Source organism: Sinocyclocheilus anshuiensis, unplaced genomic scaffold (genome assembly GCF_001515605.1).
Source record: "Sinocyclocheilus anshuiensis isolate Anshui unplaced genomic scaffold, SAMN03320099.WGS_v1.1 scaffold1810, whole genome shotgun sequence".
Classification (NCBI taxonomy): domain Eukaryota; kingdom Metazoa; phylum Chordata; class Actinopteri; order Cypriniformes; family Cyprinidae; genus Sinocyclocheilus; species Sinocyclocheilus anshuiensis.
This window is the reverse complement of record NW_015547669.1, coordinates 206,722-220,732: the sequence shown is the minus strand read 5'-3', so window position 1 is coordinate 220,732 and position 14,011 is coordinate 206,722. Positions and strand designations below refer to the sequence as shown.

The following is a 14,011-nucleotide window of genomic DNA, read 5'->3' as shown; positions in this document are numbered from 1 at the left end:
ATTTAAACACGATTCAGAAACAGAAAGTAGTGCAGCTGCTTTGTTTACAGGGTTTCCGGGGTAACGGCTGCATTTAAATTAATTATTATTATTATTATTATTATTTCTGCAGTTTAGCGCCATCTGCTGTCAGAGAGTGAAAGTGCGCTTTCATCCAGAGCGTCTCTCACGTGTTCCGCCATGTGCTTCTCGTCCGCTTGTTTACATCAGAGTGCGCAAGCGTCCTTCACGCAGCATACAGCAGGTGTTGTGCATTTTGACCAGTTGATGAGAAAAGTATTCTTAAAATGCATTCAAAATTCTAAATAATTTGTAATATATAATTATTCACGGTATTTAGAAGTGCCCACGATAACAATATCGTGCATATTCATTACCGTGATATATCGCATTACCGAATACCGGCACAAGTCTACCTCTGACCCCTGGTGCATATCACTCTCTGCTTCTTTTTCCGTTTATTATTCTCTTTTGATGCATTATTGAGCAAAATAGAACTATATTTATCACTGACTTTTCACTTTGCTCTGCTTGTGAAAAAGTAGCACACTTTAGCATACTTTTTAAATGAGGACCTATTATGGAAATAATATACTTTAAAAGAATATATATAAGTGCAAACTGTATGTAATGTTTTCTTGGACTTTCATTGCATGTTAAATGCAATTACATGGAAATTAATTAAAGTTTAAATTTATAGTAAATGCCAATAACTACATTTTTTTGACCCACTTAAGTAGGACTTAAGTACACCTTTATATGTGATTTCCTAATTCTATTTTCTTTCAAATATGTTTAAAATGTGCTGCTGAATGTACTGACAATCGTTTATGATAAACTAAAATATACTTTAATATAATTTCTATTGAAACTTGTTTGTATATTTGTAGTTACACATTTGTAATCATAAAGTTACAATTATATTAACTTGAAATATAATTAGAGTGATACACTAGAATTAAAATGATAATCAAGTGCTTTAGTATGCTAATCAAAATGACAAAATTAGTGTACTTTAAAGCATGACAAAAATATTAAAACAATTATTTAAAATGTACTTTAAAGTGAAACTTAATTTTGCACTTAAAAGTGCACATAAGTGTGTTGAGAAACAGTCATGAAAGTGACTTAAGTGGCCTTTTATTAAATTAATATTATATTATTATCTTAATATTTTCAGTAAGTACAGGGGATAGATAGATGGATGGATGGACGGACGGACGGACAGATAGACAGACAGACAGACGGATAGATGGATGGATGGATAGATAGATAGATAGATAGATGGATGGATGGATAGATAGATGGATAGATGGACGGATAGATAGATAGATAGACAGACAGACAGACAGACAGATAGATAGATAGATAGATAGATAGATAGACAGATCTATAGAGCTACAGTGTTCCTATGATTATTGTTGTCAACCATCACGATTTCAGAAGTATCAAAAGTTTTGGTTCCTCCGATAAACTCAGAGATGAGGACTGAGACAGAAGTAAATAACCACACGAGCCTGGTGTTTGTCAAAAACACCAAGTTATTCTGCCTTGGATTTTCTCTGTGGTGTTTAGAGGAAAGCATCTTGGATGCGGATCGGACCGCTGCTGCCAGTAAATGCTAAAATTACCAAACATCTGCATGAAAAATATCTGAATAGGACTCGTGATGCATGCAGATGATGTGTCAGTAGGCAGCGCACTTGGGCTTTGATGGTTTTTGTTTTTTTTCACAACATCTTGAGCTTTAGAGTTTACTGTCAAAAATCCATTAGTTAAATACCGCAAAGTTCTGCTTAATTAAGTAAGTGCCCGTCCTCCCTAATTAATGAGCTCTTAAATACATATACTTTGCCGTTATTGACCCAGTTATTTATGTCTAATTAAGACAACACTAAAAGGCAGTTTAATTAGACATCTTCTGTCTGTGTGTTTTCTGCGGGGCCAGTTTTTGGAAAAGACCAATTTGCGATTGACAGTTAATTAATAATGGAAAATGAATCTGTGTTAGTCAGTAAGGCATTGATTTGCATTTGCACTTTTGTCTTTTCTTTATGCAAATTAGACTTTTAAATGACACCCATCACTACACATTGTATTGTGTTTTGTTAGTTAGCCATCATGTTTTAGTGGTGTTTCTATACTGTGGCCTCTCAAAATGCATAGAAGAAGTCATTTACTGTAGAGAAAAGTTGCCCAGTATGCTTTGTATTGTCACAAAAAGACATCTGTTTGGTCTAATAATGTAGTATTAAGTATGAAGATTGTCAGAATTGTGTTTGTTTGTGGTTATAATATTCTACACCTGTGTGAACTTGAGCAGAAATGACTTCAACACACACACCCACACACACACACACACACACACACACACACACACAGTCATCCTCCTGTTCTTCTGCACTGCATGTAATACTCATAATCATCCACCAGATGTCACTTTATCCCTCATCACATGACTGTTCAAGGGTGAATTTCATATAAAAAATATATATATATAAATATATACAGTCAAATTGATCTTGATAATGTCAGATAACTTTGATAGAAATGTATGTAATGAATTAAGTTAAATAGCTGTCAGCTGTTAAATTTTAGTACATAATTAGATTAAACCAATTTAGCTCAACCTGTTACCAAGCAGTGCCTAATTTTGTTCAGTCGGTGGTGTAAAAGCTCGCATTAGCAATTAAAGAAAAAACACTTGAGCAAAACATGGTCAGGTCAAAGTGTCGGAATAATTGTTGGTCCCAAATTTTGATCAGTTTTACTGGTAGTCCACTGTATGAAGAATGTTTGGGTATAATATGTCACAGTTTACTTTATTTTGCTATCCTCACTTACATAAATTAACTATAGTGTCCTGCACCTGCTAGTAAAAATATATATATAAAAAAATATATCTGAATAATTTTTGGTTTGACTGTAAAACCTATTTTGTGTAAATTAAAATTTAATGATATTTTCTCCCCAAATGTTCATGCCTTTAAGATTAGTGGCCTTTACTTTTGAATGTGTTTGTTTAATTATTCTCAGTGATGCTTTGATTTATATTCTTATTAGCGTAATATTGTACATTTTCACTGTATTCAAGTATAATAATATTAGGTAACACTTTACTTAAAGCCTTTATGTATAATGCATTATAAAAGTAGTTTTAATGCATTAATTATGCCTTGTAATGCACATTATAATGCTTGTATAATCTCATGAATAATTGTAACCATAGTTAATACATTATAAGACTTATCAGTTCATTGTTATGCGATGCATTTTAAATTTGGTTATGATTATTTACGACAAGATATAATGTATTACAACGCACATTATGAATAATTATAATGCATTATACCCTTTAATAACCCTTTATAATGCATAATACAAAGAGGCTTTAAGTAAAGTGTTACCTAATATTTTGATTTATTATTATTTAATTAAAATTGGCAAAAAAATAAAGGCAGTACAAGAATTACTATGATGTTTAATTTTTGCATGCATATCTCTCTTATTCACTGTCTCTGTTCAGTTCAGAGCAGTTGTTCAGATTCATCTTCTGTGGGCAGCATTAAAGAGAGCGACTCACCCGCGTCTGCGAGAGATTCAAAGAGAAACGGCGAGCAAACAGGTCACACTCAGGTGAGTCACACACACACACACACACACACACACACACTCGCACACACACATAAACACACACACACTCGCACACACTCGTAAACACACACACACACACTCGCACACACTCGTAAACACACACACACACACTCGCACACACTCGTAAACACACACACACACACTCGCACACACTCGTAAACACACACACACACACTCGCACACACTCGTAAACACACACACACACACTCGCACACACTCGTAAACACACACACACACACTCAATTGTACATTGAGTGAAGATGATGATATTTTATGTTTTACAGAGCTCTGCACCCTCCACCTCTGTGTGAATCATTTCAACTCATAATGCAAGTCTTAAAATTAATGTAAGTACTGTATTTAAATGTATTGTTTTGTTTATTAATACATTTCTTCATTTTTTTAAATACATGGATGAGTGGAGAAAGATGCTTTTTAGAATCAGAGTGTGTGTTTACAGCATCTACCTCATGCAGCAAAACATTACTAAACTATTACATGCACTTTAACCCTATAAAGCCTGTATATATTTAATGCACAGACTCAGACTTCGCTGTCACACAAAATCTACTCCATGCTTTCTTTCGTCTGATTGATAGTTCAGAGTGTTTTATCCAGTAAAAGCTCTTTTAGTGTAATTGTACAAACATCCAGCTTCAGCTGCAGCTTCACGTGTCTTTCTGCTGTCAAATCTTGACTGATTTTATAAAGTAAACTTAAGAATAACTTTGATATTGTTAATAATATTTCAAGACGAACACTTACTGGACTGAAGCAGCTCGGCTTTACTTGATTCTCCATCAATCTTTTTTTTTTTTTAGAAAAATCAGTGAGTCTCAAATCTGATCATCAGGATCTTTTGAGGAACGTTTATTTCTTCATCTCTCAATCATCATTGTATTACAGTGCACTAAATGTTTTAATCATCAAACTTAGCACTTAAATATCATCTTAATAAGACATTATTGGAGATATAGAGTGACAACTGATATGTATATAATTGTGTGTATCTGCTATACTGTTATAAAGATCTGATTGATTTACATTACAAGCATCAGAATTGCATCATATTAATATCAGCTTCTGCACAAATTGCAGATTTTTGCTCTCAATTTGGGTTTCTGTATTACATTGAGCTGTTTTTCTTCCATATTATACTATATGAGCCATAAAAGCCTGATGTATCAAATATAATGCTCAACAAAAAACACATGCAAACTTTATTTTAGATTTTTTTGTTTCTGACTACAGTTTCATATCAGGTGCAAACACTTTCTTTTCTGTGCAAGGTACATATTTGCTACTCATAATAGCATCACTTTTGTCTTTTCCTCAGACTCAACGGGTGCTGTTTCTTTAATCAAAAACGCTGCCACATATTTCTGACTGGGAGAACTGGACACAAACTGGATCCTGAGATGCACAGCCGTGTAAATACAGTATTACAGAAGTCGTGTGTCGGCAGACGTCTCGCTTCTTTTACTTTCAGTTGCTCTTGATAATTGACTTTCAGGTAGTGAATCAAAGTTGATTCAACATCTCAGGCCCACACACACATCAGAAAGTAAAAAGATGACATTAAAGTCAACATGACATCATAATTCCTGAAAATGTGCTCATCCTCAGGCCATCCGAGATCAGGATGAGTTTGTTTCTTCATCAGATTTGGAGAAATGTAGCATTGCATCAGTGTCTCAGCAATGGATGCTCTGCAGTGAATGGGTGCCGTCAGAATGAGAGTCCAAACAGCTGATAAAAACATCACAATAATCCACAAGTAATCCACACCACTCCAGTCCATCAGTTAACATCTGGAGAAGACAAAAGCTGAAACAAATCCAGCATTAAGACGTTTTTAACTAAAATACGAGTCCATAAGCCATAATAAAGCCCATCTCTTATATCGAAATCCAGCCACGTGTTTGTTTAGAGCTGTTTTGGCTTGTAAATGGTGCTTGATCTCTCCTGATTCAGACCAGATTACTTATTCTCCAGATGTTAACTGATGGACTGGAGTGGTGTGGATTACTTGTGGATTATTGTGATGTTTTTATCAGCTGTTTGGACTCTCGTTCTGACGGCACCCATTCACTGCAGAGCATCCATTGCTGAGACACTGATGCAATGCTACATTTCTACAAACCTGATGAAGAAACAAACCCATCCTAATCTCGGATGGCCTGAGGATGAGAACATTTAAAGCAAATTTTAATTTTGTGTGAAGTATCCCTTTAATACACTTGTGCATGAATATTTGTTGTACATTATACCAAAGAAAAAAAATGTATAATCTTATCAGAATGTAATAACGTTCTTCACCTCTGAAATTCCCTTCCAACTGAAAATAATAACAAAGAGCAGAGCAATAATATGAAGTAAAGCACTATGTTTAAAGGACTATTGGGATACTCTGGAGGTGAACTTGAGAATTCATGTTGACTTTAAGGTCAGTATTTATGTGTGCGTGAACTTTCGCTCACTCAGTGCTACAGCAGTCACTTGGAGCTTCAAACTTCATTGCAAGTGTGGATCAAATCCAAACCAAAGACACGTTTTGCAAGATTATGCCAAATGCAAACTCTCAAAATATTAAAAGTAGCAAAGATTCTGTCAGTGCAGCTTACTTCAAGTGGCACTTTGTGATGTACGAGTTAAATGCTTTAACAGATTTTGTATATCAAACTCCGGCTGTTTTTGGCTGAGGACACATCTGGTATTTCGGCCCATCTCTATCTCAGAGTATTGAAGAATAAGGAATGTGTTCTTCTCCGTTCTCTGAGTTTAGTTAAGCACTAGCTGTCTTTTATTGCCCCGGCCGATCCGAGAGCCAAATCCAGACTTGCGTTTCAGAAGAGAGCTGCTGTGGATGGTGTGTTTTATGCTTTATGAGTTATGTAATTATTTAGCTCCACCCTCAGCTTTTCCATTAGCCAGATTCTGAGTCTTAAAGAGTATTAGATGCTGGAACGCTAATCTACTCAGAGGTTCAACCGCGTAAAAACTGACTCCAGCAACTGTAATCCACTTTTGAATTTATGAGGTCTGACTCTGGAAAATCATCTTTTATAAGCTCTGTTTGTACTTCAGGTCTTCTGTCATGTTGCATATTTTAGATGGTGGAAACTCTGCTCTTCGGAGCATGTCTTCTTTTGATGAAACAACAGCCAAAGTTTTGTTTTTCCTTGCGCTGAAGAGGTTTTATTCTGTCCAGCTGTGCATTGAGCTTGATGTGCTGATACACCCATAGGAAAGAAAAATCCTAAATATGATCTTTTTTTAAAAACGTGTACAAGTTAGGATCAGTCGACAGCATTTATGGTGTAACATTTGATTACCATTTAGCAATATCTGATTACAACTTACGGCGAGGCTCTTACAATGGAAGTGAATGAAACCAGTTTTTGGAGGATTTTAAAAGCAAAATTGTGAAGTTTATAATTTTATAAAAGTACTGACATTAATGCTTCTGTTAAAACTTGTGCTAGGTTTGAGCGGTAATGTACATTTTTAGTTATTTTAAACTATATACTTGTAAATGATCATTGGACAAACTTTACACAAAAGGTTAGTAAGCAGACTGAAATCATGTTAACACACGTTTATATCCTGAAACAGTGAGTTGTTTTAACGTTTACAAAATTGGCACCATTTACGTCAATTGTAAGTCCCTGGAGAAAAAGAAGTGGAATAAATATTTAAGAAAATATTAATGAAATGAAAGGCCACATAAGTGCACTTAATGAGAGCACACTCACACACTTCAAAAAAGTGCAATTATTAAATTAGGTCGTTTTTTTAAGTTTTACTGTAGTTTTACTTAAGTGGGTCAAAAAAGCACTCTGAAGTTCTGCTGTCTGCATGTAATATAATTTTAATCTATAATACATTTTATTTCATTGCAATTAACATGCAATTAAAAGACTGAAACATTACATTCAGTAATTTTTTTAAGTATATATTTTTTAAGAAAAAGGAGAGACATGTTGAAATAGTCAATGTATGAGTCAAAATTATGAGATACTAAGTCATAATTATGAGATAAAAGGTTGAAATTGAGATAAAGTCAAAAGTATGAGAACAAATATGAGTCAAGTCATAATTATGAAATAAAAAGTTGAAATCATGACACAAGTTGCAATTATGAGATAAAAAGTCAAAAGTATGAGAACAAATATGAATCAAGTCTTAATTATGAGATAAAAAGTTGAAATCATGACAAAAAGTTGAAATTTGAGATAAAAAAAAATATGAGTCAAAATTATGAGATACTAAGTAGAAATCATGTCGAAAAGTTAAAAGTAAGTCATATTATGGCTCATAATGAGATAAAAAGTCAAAGTATATATAATTGTTTTTAAGAAAATGGAGAGACACACTGAAATAGTTTTCTGTGGTAATCAACATTATGCCACAAGTCTGTCGATTGACCTCGGCTTGTACTCTGAATATTCCTTTGATAATAGTAACAAGATTTAAGTAGAGATTATCCTCCTTAGAAAACAAAAGTTTCAGAAGATATCTCAATAACTCACAGATGCATCAGATTAGACACGACACAAAAGTGTGCAGTCAAAGAATTATTCAGAATTAAAACACAACTGAGAACTGCAGAAGAGCCACCTCTGAGCAATAGAACTGTGCTGCGTTAGTAGAAATGGGAAGTTGCATAGTTTCTTCGATAATTAAGCAGTTCAGAGGACAAACCCCATTTCTGAGAAAGGCGGACCACTTAGAGAGGAGTGTAGGACTGAAGCGCGGCCGACCAATAATAACAAAGAGCAGAGCAATAATATGAAGTAAAGCACTATGTTTAAAGGACTATTGGGATACTCTGGAGGTGAACTTGAGAATTCATGTTGACTTTAAGGTCAGTATTTATGTGTGCGTGAACTTTCGCTCACTCAGTGCTACAGCAGTCACTTGGAGCTTCAAACTTCATTGCAAGTGTGGATCAAATCCAAACCAAAGACACGTTTTGCAAGATTATGCCAAATGCAAACTCTCAAAATATTAAAAGTAGCAAAGATTCTGTCAGTGCAGCTTACTTCAAGTGGCACTTTGTGATGTACGAGTTAAATGCTTTAACAGATTTTGTATATCAAACTCCGGCTGTTTTTGGCTGAGGACACATCTGGTATTTCGGCCCATCTCTATCTCAGAGTATTGAAGAATAAGGAACGTGTTCTTCTCCGTTCTCTGAGTTTAGTTAAGCACTAGCTGTCTTTTATTGCCCCGGCCGATCCGAGAGCCAAATCCAGACTTGCGTTTCAGAAGAGAGCTGCTGTGGATGGTGTGTTTTATGCTTTATGAGTTATGTAATTATTTAGCTCCACCCTCAGCTTTTCCATTAGCCAGATTCTGAGTCTTAAAGAGTATTAGATGCTGGAACGCTAATCTACTCAGAGGTTCAACCGCGTAAAAACTGACTCCAGCAACTGTAATCCACTTTTGAATTTATGAGGTCTGACTCTGGAAAATCATCTTTTATAAGCTCTGTTTGTACTTCAGGTCTTCTGTCATGTTGCATATTTTAGATGGTGGAAACTCTGCTCTTCGGAGCATGTCTTCTTTTGATGAAACAACAGCCAAAGTTTTGTTTTTCCTTGCGCTGAAGAGGTTTTATTCTGTCCAGCTGTGCATTGAGCTTGATGTGCTGATACACCCATAGGAAAGAAAAATCCTAAATATGATCTTTTTTTAAAAACGTGTACAAGTTAGGATCAGTCGACAGCATTTATGGTGTAACATTTGATTACCATTTAGCAATATCTGATTACAACTTACGGCGAGGCTCTTACAATGGAAGTGAATGAAACCAGTTTTTGGAGGATTTTAAAAGCAAAATTGTGAAGTTTATAATTTTATAAAAGTACTGACATTAATGCTTCTGTTAAAACTTGTGCTAGGTTTGAGCGGTAATGTACATTTTTAGTTATTTTAAACTATATACTTGTAAATGATCATTGGACAAACTTTACACAAAAGGTTAGTAAGCAGACTGAAATCATGTTAACACACGTTTATATCCTGAAACAGTGAGTTGTTTTAACGTTTACAAAATTGGCACCATTTACGTCAATTGTAAGTCCCTGGAGAAAAAGAAGTGGAATAAATATTTAAGAAAATATTAATGAAATGAAAGGCCACATAAGTGCACTTAATGAGAGCACACTCACACACTTCAAAAAAGTGCAATTATTAAATTAGGTCGTTTTTTTAAGTTTTACTGTAGTTTTACTTAAGTGGGTCAAAAAAGCACTCTGAAGTTCTGCTGTCTGCATGTAATATAATTTTAATCTATAATACATTTTATTTCATTGCAATTAACATGCAATTAAAAGACTGAAACATTACATTCAGTAATTTTTTTAAGTATATATTTTTTAAGAAAAAGGAGAGACATGTTGAAATAGTCAATGTATGAGTCAAAATTATGAGATACTAAGTCATAATTATGAGATAAAAGGTTGAAATTGAGATAAAGTCAAAAGTATGAGAACAAATATGAGTCAAGTCATAATTATGAAATAAAAAGTTGAAATCATGACACAAGTTGCAATTATGAGATAAAAAGTCAAAAGTATGAGAACAAATATGAATCAAGTCTTAATTATGAGATAAAAAGTTGAAATCATGACAAAAAGTTGAAATTTGAGATAAAAAAAAATATGAGTCAAAATTATGAGATACTAAGTAGAAATCATGTCGAAAAGTTAAAAGTAAGTCATATTATGGCTCATAATGAGATAAAAAGTCAAAGTATATATAATTGTTTTTAAGAAAATGGAGAGACACACTGAAATAGTTTTCTGTGGTAATCAACATTATGCCACAAGTCTGTCGATTGACCTCGGCTTGTACTCTGAATATTCCTTTGATAATAGTAACAAGATTTAAGTAGAGATTATCCTCCTTAGAAAACAAAAGTTTCAGAAGATATCTCAATAACTCACAGATGCATCAGATTAGACACGACACAAAAGTGTGCAGTCAAAGAATTATTCAGAATTAAAACACAACTGCAGACTGCAGAAGAGCCACCTCTGAGCAATAGAACTGTGCTGCGTTAGTAGAAATGGGAAGTTGTCTTCGATAATCGATAATTAAGCAGTTCAGAGGACAAACCCCATTTCTGAGAAAGGCGGACCACTTAGAGAGGAGTGTAGGACTGAAGCGCGGCCGACCCCAAACCTGTGTGAGTGTGGGAGGAATGCACTGTATCTACAGCACCAAACCCACATTCAGGCCAAAAATACTCTCCGCAGTGGGGCGTGTGCGATCCAGCTCGCTCCCAAACCATAAATACCTTGGCGTGATTCATCGTTTCGATTGTAAACAGGAGCGTGTGCCAGAGAAACAAGCTGTCTTTATAAGCCTCATCATGCATTAATGTTTACATTTTTGAATGCTTTAAATTGCATGCTCCTTTTTGACTTTGTAACTGTTTGATTGTCTTTGTGGGGATATTAAATAAACAGAACCAAGTCGTTACCCCCTATTTTTTTTTTCTCTCCCCGCAGCCATTTTAGAGCCTGATGACATTTAGTGCATATGAGAGCATTATGGGATACGCACTTGACAACATTACTGACACGCTGAAAATGGCAGCCACTCAGTGACCAGCAGAAGGCATCGCATTTTTGAAAGGGAAAAAAAAGAGATGAAAAGAGCGTGCAGGACAGAAAGAAAAAGAGAGAGAGATAGAGGCCAAAGACAGTAGATAGTATGATGGGAAATGAAGGAGGGACAGACGGAGAGGCACAGAGAGGGGAGAACAAGAGCGAAAGAATGAGACAGACGAGTGAGGGGGGCGCAGCAGACGGATGAGAGGGGGGGGGGGGGGTGTTGACAAGGCAGCGAGACTCGGGCGAACAAAGAGAACGTGGAGAGAATGAGTTGGGTGAAACATCAAAGGGATTTTTCGGCCGTGTTACCGGGACAACAGACATTTGCATGCGATTAGCTTTTTACATCATATTAAGGAGGGATGGGGCGAGCGAGGGGAAGTGCACATCATAAAGAGAGAGAGAGAGAGAGAGAAATACCAGTCGGTCACTCACACTGATTTATGTGCTGACAAGCAGCCATTTGTCTTGAAGATCACGCCTCTCTCACGCATGCAGCGAGTTATGAAGTACATGTGCTATCTGAAAACATGCCTTCATTACAATTAACACCAATAATAGAGTCATTTGTCATGGAGCAGTGGGAAATTATCATGACCTTTCGAGAGCTGCTGTGTTCACAGATGCAGGTTCGAATCTGGCCTGTGACATGCCTCTCTCATTCCTTTTTCTGCATTGTCAGAAAATGTGCATTATTAGACCCGTATTTAAAAAATGCATTTCTATATTATCATTCAAAAGTTTCAGGTCGGTAAAATGTTTAATGTTTTTGAAAGACGTCTCTTCTTCTTGCCTAGGCTGCATTTATTTGATCAAAAATACAGTAAAAAACTGTAATATTCGCTTTCTTCTATATTATCAAATATATTTTTTTCTTGTGATGCAAAGCTGAATTTTCTGCAGCCATTACTCCAGTCTTCATTGTCACATCCACAAAAGTGTTTCCATGAGGAAAGGTATAGAGAGATGGGTTATGCCAATCCGGAGAAAGAAAGAGGACATATTTACTGTCACTCTCTCAGCAGCTGTGTTAGGAATGTAAGGACATTTGTCATTTGTGACAAAATGTTGAAATTAAGAGTGAGGAGTAGGGAGGGGGGGGGGGGTGTTGACAAGGCAGCGAGACTCGGGCGAACAAAGAGAACGTGGAGAGAATGAGTTGGGTGAAACATCAAAGGGATTTTTCGGCCGTGTTACCGGGACAACAGACATTTGCATGCGATTAGCTTTTTACATCATATTAAGGAGGGATGGGGCGAGCGAGGGGAAGTGCACATCATAAAGAGAGAGAGAGAGAGAGAGAAATACCAGTCGGTCACTCACACTGATTTATGTGCTGACAAGCAGCCATTTGTCTTGAAGATCACGCCTCTCTCACGCATGCAGCGAGTTATGAAGTACATGTGCTATCTGAAAACATGCCTTCATTACAATTAACACCAATAATAGAGTCATTTGTCATGGAGCGGTGGGAAATGAGCATGACCTTACGAGAGCTGCTGTGTTCACAGGAGCAGGTTCGATTCTGGCCTGCGTCATGTCTCTCTCAGTCTTTTTCTGCATTGTCAGAAAAAGTGCATTATTATATAATATCTACACTACCATTCAAAAGTTTCAAATTTGAAAAAAAATGTCTCTTCTGCTTGCCAAGGCTGCATTTATTTGATAAAAAATACAGTAAAAACTGTAATATTCAATTTCTTCTAATATATTTTCAAATGTAATTTATTTTTGTGATGATTTTTCTGCAGCCAGTACTCCAGTCTTCATTGTCACATCCATAAAAGCATAAAAAGAGGAAATGTATAGAGAGATGGGTTATGACAATCCGGAGAAACAAAGAGGACATATTTACTGTCACTCTCTCAGCAGCTATATTACAAATGTATGGAAGCTTATTTCCAACACATAAGGATATTTTAAATGTCAAAAGACAGACAGTTGAAATTATAAAAAAAACTGAAATTACTGGATTAAAAAAGTCATATGACAAATTGTTGAAATTATGAACTAAAAGTGAAATTAAGAGATACTAAGTCATAGTTATTAGATAAAAAAAAATCATGACAAGCTGAAATTGAGAAGTCATACGTATGACTGTCATAATGAGATAAAATTCAAAATTACACATCAAAATTATGAGATATTAAGTCATAATTATAAAGGTGAAATCATGACAAAAAGTTGAAATCTTGAGATAAAGGGCCACAAGTATGACTCGAAATAATGAGAAAAAAAAAAGTAAAAAAAAATGTCAACATTATGAGATACTAAGTTGAAGTAACAAAAAAGTTGAAATGAGATAAAACATAATTCGGACTCATGAGATAAAAAATGATGACTGTCAACATTATGAGAAACCAAGTCAGTTATTAGACAAGCTGAAATTGAGATCAAAAGTTCAAATCATGGCAAAAAAATTAAATTATGAGATAAAAAATCTTATATTCAACATTATGAGATACTAAAGTTAGAATCTCAACATTATGAGATACTAAAGTTAGAATCTCAACATTATGAGATACTAAAGTTAGAATCTCAACATTATGAGATACTAAAGTTAGAATCTCAGCATTATGAGATACTAAAGTTATAATCTCAACATTATGAGATACTAAAGTAATAATCTCAACATTATGAGATACTAAAGTAATAATGTCAACATTATGAGATACTAAAGTTAGAATCTCAGCATTATGAGATACTAAAGTTATAATCTCAACATTATGAGA

General features: G+C 35.1%; 1 long non-coding RNA gene across 1 annotated transcript; it reads left to right on the top strand.

Moving 5' to 3' along the window:
• Nucleotides 1–3,530: 3,530 nt before the first annotated feature.
• LOC107702725 (uncharacterized) lies at nucleotides 3,531–5,282 on the top strand. Its single transcript, XR_001635790.1, has 3 exons — nucleotides 3,531–3,636; nucleotides 3,939–4,001; nucleotides 4,991–5,282. It is a non-coding gene; the product is annotated as an uncharacterized LOC107702725 (long non-coding RNA).
• The last annotated feature ends 8,729 nt before the right edge of the window (nucleotides 5,283–14,011 follow it).